The sequence below is a fragment of the Dermacentor variabilis genome, chromosome 10 (assembly GCF_050947875.1).
Source record: "Dermacentor variabilis isolate Ectoservices chromosome 10, ASM5094787v1, whole genome shotgun sequence".
NCBI lineage: Eukaryota > Metazoa > Arthropoda > Arachnida > Ixodida > Ixodidae > Dermacentor > Dermacentor variabilis.
The window spans coordinates 52747775-52756826 of NC_134577.1; the positions used below are offsets into that span (position 1 = coordinate 52747775).

The 9052-nt window shown below is 42.5% G+C and overlaps 1 long non-coding RNA gene across 1 annotated transcript; it reads left to right on the forward strand.

Annotated features, from left to right (window-relative positions):
* Positions 1 to 997: 997 nt before the first annotated feature.
* Positions 998 to 8361, forward strand: LOC142559539 (uncharacterized). The gene is made up of 3 exons (XR_012823149.1): positions 998 to 1611; positions 5874 to 6072; positions 8174 to 8361. It is a non-coding gene; the product is annotated as an uncharacterized LOC142559539 (long non-coding RNA).
* Positions 8362 to 9052: the final 691 nt, after the last annotated feature.

Below are 9052 nucleotides of genomic sequence, written 5' to 3' on the forward strand. Positions count from 1 at the left end.
GGTGCATAGGGTGCATGGTAAAAAAAAAAAAAAAACCTTGTGGTCAAAATTAATCCAGAGTCCCCCGCAGCGGCTAACCTGATAAATATTTCTGGTTTTGGCAGGCAACGCGCAAGCATTGAAATAATTGGTGCTCGTATATTTTGTAGTGTGTAGGTGCGAAGCATCTTCTGTAAAAAATGGGTTCACTCTCTCTCTCTCTCTCCCTATATATATATATATATATATATATATATATATATATATATATATATATATATATATATATATATATATATATATTATAGGTTCCAAAAACGCAGTTGCTCAATTGAAAAAAAAATATAGGGTTTTACGTGCCAATACCACTTTCTGATTATGAGGCACGCCGTAGTGGGAGACTCTAGAAATATCGACCACCTTGGGTTCTTTAACGTGCACCTCAATCTAAGAACACAGGTGTTTCCGCCCCTATCGAAATGCGGCCGCCGCGGTCGAGATTCGATCCCGCGATCTCGTGCTCAGCAGCCCGACAACACCCGGACCACTGAGCAATCACGGCGAGTTACGGTTGGTAAATTGGTTATCTGAGTGTGCGCCCACATAGGATACACCGCGCTCATTTATGACCAACAGCGCAATAAATCAGAAGGCGATGAGAAATTAAGCACACTGACACGAACTTCACATATTAAATATCGCATTTCTTTATTTATTTCTACGAGCGTGAAGGAGCAGATAGAATCTACGCAATAAAAATTATCCTACATGTGCATCCCGAAGCGTTCACAGAGTTCTCTGTAGATAGCGCATGCTCACCGTGATGTCCGAATAAAGTGACTACGAGTTTCATGTTGAGCTTTTCGTATTGTTGTGCGATTTTCTTTCTTAGGTTTTCAAAACGGAGACGATAAGCGCTACTTTTGCTTTCTTTAACGCAGTAAAACAATGCTGAGCTTAAAAATCAGAAGGGCCATTTACTGCGGTGTTTACTGAGGGACAGAAGCGAATAACGCAAGTGTAGAAAATAAAAAAAAATGCTGATTATATTAGCTTCGTCCAAGTTCCTCTCATTTTTATTCCGTATAGTGGTAGACTGTGGGTGCAGCGCTCACACTCGTGCAGACGTTTATTTTCGCGGTGCCTAATCGAGCTACGCGAACGGTCCGAAGGCTGACAATAGAATGTATACTGGCGCAGTGATAACGTTGGCGAAGCATTTGCGACGTATGGCATCGAATAGAAAGCAGCAGGGGGAATGATTAGATAGCTTTTTTATCATTCCGTCAATATCGCCCACCTTTTGTCTTTGCAATTCGTGCCATGCTTTCGCTATTCAGCCCTTAAAAAGCTTACACTGAATGCGTATCTGCCACCATAGAACAGTTGTATTGGACTTGCTATAGCAAGAAGTGTCAAACGAAGAAAATAACCGTCAAGCTTCTCGTTAACTGATGGCACTGCGGACGTCCTATAGCTAATAGGCTGCAATTTATGCACTGATAAAGCCCACTACGTTGGAGAACCGTAAACAATGACCACAGACTGAAGCGCACATCGAAAACAACTCTCCCAGTTGCCGCATCTTAAGAGGCGTATATCGGCCAATCGCCGGAGCGAATTCTTCGTAAGGTATGTAGCCTTGCTGCCTTTATGGCATTCTATCAGTACGTAATTTTACAGTGCTTCCTTGCAGTGATTCACGCTGGCGCTCTTTCATAATGTTCTGTTTATACTTCGATGAAGGACAACTTACCTCGACAGGGTAATATCCAGGAGCATTCAATGACAACGTGCGCTTCTAACAGTGCTCTACAAATTATGTCATAATGCATTACCGTTATGAAGGCTACATTAATCGTTACATTGTTTAAAAGACGCATTGTACAAGCTTTTATGATAAAGAAAGTGACTTTTCTGTCTCGCGGGCACAAATTATATATTATTTCTCGCTCTTTTACGAGGGCCCTGATATTGCACAAATTGGTGAGGATTGTTTAATCAAAGAAATATGTAACCTGCATTAATATGGATTGTATCTTATATTTCTGTGAAATGGCGAATGTGCTACCTTATTGGTGCTGCATATATATTTTGGTTGCTGTTCCTTTTTTCTTACTTAACATTTATGAGCACACCACTTTGTTTATTATTCACTGGGTCGGAAATATTTTAACTAACTAACTAACTAACTAACTAACTAGCATAACTAACTAAGTAAATAAATTATTAATAAACCTTCACTTCATATTTCAGAGCCATTAGTCAGAACGTGCTCCATCCCCCAAATGTCCCGATATATAGGGACTTTTGGATGATGCTCTCGAACACATTATTATCCTCTCAATGCGTGAGCTTGGTAACGTCGAAGCCCTTAACGTCGAAGCTACGTTTGGCTAATGTTTGCATTCATTGATATTTGGCTACATAACTTTATACAATACCAAGGCAGATGATCACTATCTGCTTAAAGCTGTGTTCGCCGACATTTACCTAAGTCTGTCGTTTCTTGAGACCAAAAGAAGAAGGTAGTGGAAAAAAGCTGCAATAAACAGCAGTTTGACAACGGTGTCGCCCCTATTGTGGGCCGTAGAGTGAAAACCAGCTGAAAATTAGGACGAAATTCAGTTTACGTATCTGCAACATGGGACTCACAGGCGCTTTAACACGAACAGGCATGCTAGCCCCGCTGCCCGCACGACAAGCTATGCGGAAATTCGGATGAGAGGTGGCAGGACCGTTTATAAGACGAGAAGACTAAGGGTGCGAATAATCAAAACCTTCAAATACCAATCGAACATTGTAATATTCGACCCGGCCCTTGAATAGACGAGTCACTATCTGGAGATGCGAATAATGCTCGAGTAATTTCTTAGAACTTCGTGTCGTCGACTGTGAACAATCCTACATGAAATTGAAACAAAAATGGCATAACACTATTCTATCGCACGGTGGAGATAACGCACTAGAGCACGCTATGCCACTCAGGGAGCCAGATTTTTCCGTCTAAACCACTGTTACTCACAATAAAATGTTCTCTAGTCATGTCGTTAGGTAGTAGTTATTGCTTGGTACAAGTTAATGTTCGTGTCTTCTCAACGAATTCAATCTGCACGAGTTTCATTGCAACATACCTGATACAAAAATAACGCCACTTGCTGCATCCATTCAAGCTAGTCAAGCATGTTATGTTTTTCAGACTGCCATCGCACAGACGACATGCGTTTCCGGTTTGATTAAACGTTACACACAGACGGTAAATGGCCCCGACGGCTTCTTTTTTAAGCTTTATATAGGGATGCATGGCCACAATGCGAAGAGCCCAGAGTTTTCTGATTAGTTGTTCGTATAGTGCTGGCTTTTTGCTTTTAATAAATCATGTAGTATAATGAGCAATATGCAATGTAATGACAAAATTTTCAATGTTACAAATACCAGGATGTTAAATTGTTTGATATTAATGGTGGGGAGATTCTGTATTATGAGCCAACTACTGGGAAAATATATTTGATATTCTATTCTCTTCAAGTACTAATAATGCGACAACAATTATATGGATTCTGGGAGGCACGTGTTCCTGCCGTTTGCCCCGTCGCCGTGACGTCCTGGTATTATTTGTCGCAAGCGCAGCTCACGCGTGTTCCGTTAGCGGGTCTCCGGCAAGAAGTTGGTGCGCAGAGATTCGAAAGACGCACAGTGAGTTTGTCTGAAAAAAAAAGAAAGAGAAAAATAATCACCTCGGGTTACAGAGGCAGGTCAGTGTTACGCCTTCCGCTGCTGGCACGAGCACTGTGTTCACAAGCGTTGTGGGCACGAGCGTTGCTAGCAAGAGCATTAGGGTTCCTGCTGCGGTGTTGTGGGAATACCGCACCGTGGTGCCTATACAGTGGTCCGAAGGGAACGGACGGTACGTTTGGGGGGGGGGGGGGGGACTGGCAGACTTTCAGGGTTTTTCCTTTGAATTTGGAATTCGTTACCGCCGAACCTTAGGAACCCTGCACTATCAACATATGGTTAAACACAACTGTCACTCTTGTCTTCAACTTGTGTAATTCTGTATTTATTATGTAGCACTGGCACGTTCTTACCTTTTGGTATTTGGAACACAGACGGTGCGCTAAAAATTTAGGTAAACAACGCGTTATAGGGAGCACCCCCTTCAGTCTTTGACTTACGGGACCTCCTGTAACGTATCCTAGGCATAGGAGGGGGCGAATAGTGTTTTCGAATCCTCATCTAATACTAATCGAATAGCATCAGAAGCGAACCGAATCGAATATGATATGATTTCCACTAATGAATAGTCGTTATCACAGTAAATATGAAACGATGTTCACATCCCAGTATTTTTAAGATTAGCAAGCTGCTGCTCTTACGCAGTAAGTTATTAGGTGTGGTTTAATTAAAAGACAAATGAAGCATTAGGAACAATTAGGTAGTTTTTTTACATGCGCAACATTCTTCAGAGAGTGCGAATGATCCCTGTACAGCCTGTAAAGTATGCCTGCCTAAGTGTAGTGGCCTGCTGCTCTACGGAAGTTCTCATGTTTTGTCTATACTATGCCCGCGGGGGTGAAAACGTATCGTATTTTTGCTCCAATTTTATGTTTATTTTTGCGCAGATGATGTTTTCTAATATTATAAAAGTATTAATATTAGAAAGGTATTCCAAATATACTCTCATTTACGAATAGTGACGATTCGTTTCGTTAGAGTCGAATATTCGCACACCTCTGCATAACAACAACAACAACAACAACAACAACTACTGCTACTACTATAATAATAATAATAATAATAATAATAATAATAATAATAATAATAATAATAATAATAATAATAATAATAATAATAATAATAATAATAATAAACACTATTATGATTCTTATTGAGGCGTGACACCTGCATCGCTTGCAGCAGTGCTCCTCATCGCGTCAGCGTTGTGAGACGCGTGATAGATGCGAGGGTGTTGTCTATGCTGCACTGCCGAAGTTGCCTCTCGTGATGTGTTAACGCTAGAGTGCCCATCCCGCGTGCTCTGTGCACACCGACTGAGGCAGCTTCAGTGCAACGCTAAACGTTGCTGCCGTTTTCAATACTTCACCGCTCCGGGTGAAACAGGCCAATTATTCGATTCCGTTTCGAAAACCACGATTCTCACACCCCTAGAGAAATCGGCGTGAGTCGGAAGTCGACAATGTCCACAATGGGTCCAGTAGCCCCATATTATTAGCGCACTGCCTAAACAAATTTTCAAGCAGTTGCAGTAAGCCTAACTCGAGGGAAATCTGCAGGAACACTAAATGATTTAAAAACGCGATATTAAAGACTTTAGGGTAAAATGCAGACGGATGCGTTTTAGTGTTATCAGAATTTTCTCGAGGGATTGCCTTTATTGGACAGCTCAATAGTAGTCCTTGAGTTTGATTGCTAGCCGGAAAACATGCGGGTAAAATTAAAATTACAATGACTACTTAATAAAAATCAGTGGTTACCTTCTTCACTAACTTCTTTAAGGCACCTAATACAATTTACAAAAATCAGCCAGTCAGTTTTCAAAGCACATCTTTTAGAAGTATTTCTGAGGTTAGCCGGCGTTTCCTTTCTTTCTCTTTCGTTCTCTCTGAGGGTGACAGCTGGTGCTGCTTTTAAAATATGTTCCAAGTGAGAGGATTTCCTTGAGAATGGACTTCAACTTGTAAGTTACAGTACGCGTTATAAAGACATCAGCGAGTGAATCAGTAAATTTTTTAGTTATTTCATTGTGTTTTTTTATTCCTCATGTAGGTACTCTCCGCACCTTTAAGTAACCCAGCACGAGGCGAAACTTTCTGAAACCTGTTGTATATAATTTGATAAAACTGACTCTGCTCTCTTTTAAACACGGCTTACAGGACGGACCAGTACATTAACAGGCATGCTGTTCACGGGACTGTTTGTCTTCTTCGTCACTGGAATGCCTACGCTTAGCGTAGTAGCCCAGGCGCCGGCGCAAGACGAAATCAAGTCACTTCCAGGACTCGCTGTAAGGCCCAGTTTCAAGCAGTACTCGGGATTCCTGAATGCAGGCCCAAATCGACGGCTGCATTACTGGTAAGGGTGTGGCATTTGACAGTGATGCAGAAGCACAAGAATCAGAGCCAATGTAGAGCCTTCGTGTGGACAAGTAGGCATTTTGTGGGCCACATACATACACTCGATCCACTTTCTGTACAAATATCTGCAGGGCTGCTCGAATAGTGAAATTTCATAATCAATTAGGTTACGCATATCGCAGAAGAGTGACCTAAAAACATCGAATGGAAGGTGGAATATTTTGCTCATTTCGAAAGAAAGTGAAATATGAAATCTATGTGAAATGTTATATGTCATATTATAATATTATAAACGTAAATCAGGTGGGAGGGGGGGTGGAGGTGGTACTCACTCGCCTGCAATCTGTGCCGTTCTCTTGAATCCTAATCCAATTGATTAAATTATAGAATTTTACCTGCGAAAACCGTGATCTGATAACGTGGCATTCCGCAAATTGCGGGACGCCGCAATAATTTTGAGCAGCTGGGGTTTTTTAACGTAAGCCTAAATTTAAGTGCACGAGCGCTTTTTTTTTTCATTTCGCCAACATTGAATGAAGCCGTTCAGACGGGGATCGAACCCGCGACCACGAGCTTAGCAGCGCAACGCCATAGCCACATACGCTATACCGCGGCGGGTCTCTTCAGCGATACCGTGTTAAAGGTAGACGTGAAGAAGGGATGGTGGCAGGAGTGATGTTGCTCAGAATAAATCCGAAAAAAAATCTCTAAGCTTCATGGATTTACGGGAATATAGTACGGTCACAGAAAAACACTGTTATTCGTTAACTAGGCGCAGTCCCTTTTACTGTATCTTTGCTCGGGCGCGTTACAACGTTAAATCCTTCCTTTGTTACGCTCTTTATTCGCTCTGCTCCCTATGCTATAAAATGAATGAAAGAGGAATATCTTCCATTCCTTGACCTCAAACGCGCTGTAAAACCCACAGCTTACACATGACATATGTTGCGCTGTGCTATGACTAGTTTTCCACAGTCCCAAGGATTTGCAAGACCGAATATCCATTCGCGCGCTAGGCAAGATTAGAGTAAGGCCTTGTACAGCACCGCGACAATATGGCTCGGCGTACCGAGGGAATTCCCCATATGCGAATCGCGTTTCCGTAGCCATTTGTCCAAAGACAGCCGTGCGGGAACCCTTTCGCAAGAAGCCCCAAAACAATTGTGTTTTGGAGCAATGTCAACAAATTTTATAAGAATTCCGCATCGATTCCGCACCATTTTGACATGAATAAAAATACCATATATACAAATAACTTTTTAAGTAGCCAGCATTCTCGCACAAAGCTTGTGTTTCGTTTATTCGTAATGGCAAGTAGTGAAAAAAAACTTTTAAAGCAAGAGCACCTAGTTTATCAGCGGACATGTCGACTGTCGTCAACTTTGGATACGATTAGCCGCCATACGGTCGCATATATCATAGAGTTTCCGACATGAATTGCTATAGGCCACTGTTTATGTGGTAGCTGCTAGCAGGGTAGTTCAGCGAGCAGGGAAATGACGGGCACTACACGGATGTGCTCATACTTCGTTCTTCTGACTTCGAACCTCGTTTTGACTGAAAGTTGACCAATTTTGAAGTTTATTCACAGATTTAGGGATAAACCTACAAATGTGCAATGTTTTTTTCGAAATATGAATATGAAAAAAAAAACATAGGTCTAATAAATAATGCCGCAAGAATGTTCCAATCCACAACAACTAATGTACTGTCGTGGAGCTACGAGTACAAGACCGACGAAGAGGACGATCATCAATGCGACGAAGACGACGCAGTGCCGCTAGGTTAGACAACCATCATACGGCCCGTGCCCGTGCCAGCTTGTAAACAGCAAATAAATTCTCATTTATTTTTACCTCTACCCGTACAATTTCTGATGGAGGTGCAGGGTGCAAAGAAACAAATTTATCTATATTTATATATTATATATAAATATTACACAAACCCACGTACTAATCGCCATTCCCATGGCTACTGAACAATCGCAATGCAGGAGTTCCGTCTAGTAATTTGTGTAGGAAACTGCATGGTCTATATGAAATTGCGACCAGCGGAGATGACGTGCTAAACGAGCGCTGTGGTCTCTACCTTGATTCCAGGTTTGCAGCGAGCCAGACGTCGAAAGCGTCTGTCGATCCGGTGGTCATCTGGGTCAACGCAGGGCCCGAATCTTGCAGTTCGATGCTGACACTGATGATGGAACACGGCCCGTTCCGGCCAACGGACAATGGGAAGCGCCTCACGCCGAACGACTTCACTTGGAACAAGGAAAGTTGCCATAGGCTTCTTCGTTCCTGCCGTGCGTTCGCGGCTAACGTCTCTCCTTTCGTTTTTACCGCGACATTTTCTTTATCGGGGACCCTCAGGCGGCCGGTTCCACCGCTTCTTGCCACATACTATTTTTACTACTCCACTGAGTAAATTGGTGACCTCATAATGTAAAACCGTTCCATTCTCATTTTATTCAAATCTACTGACGTTATAATTACTTAACCGCCGACGCAAACGTCGGGCTGTGACGAGCAGCATGGTTCGAACAGTGCAATAGAACGCTCTCCTCGTTTACATGAGGTCACCTTCGTTTGTTCCATAGCGAATTGCAAGGGTTCTCTTAAGTAATTGACTGGCAAGAGCCACGGAGCGCGTAGAAGTGGACGAGGTTTCGGTGGGATCGAGCTACCGCATCCAGGTGCATGCCCAACGACATTTTATTCGTCATCCATTTTCCTAGCAGCCACTGACTGAAACGGCGTTTCTCCGCTCAATCCCGCGATCACCTGCCCATTCTGGTTTTTTAACTGCTGCAACTGATCACATATGCATTTCATGAATGCTAGCGGTATTGTGTTCATTCTCTATATATCCCACTCCTCTTGTAACACCAAATGTTTACCCGTTTAGAGGGCCTTCAGGGTAGTAACTGAAATTAGAATAGAAAAAACCAGTGGAGGAGACCGTTGCTAGCGTGTACGAATGGT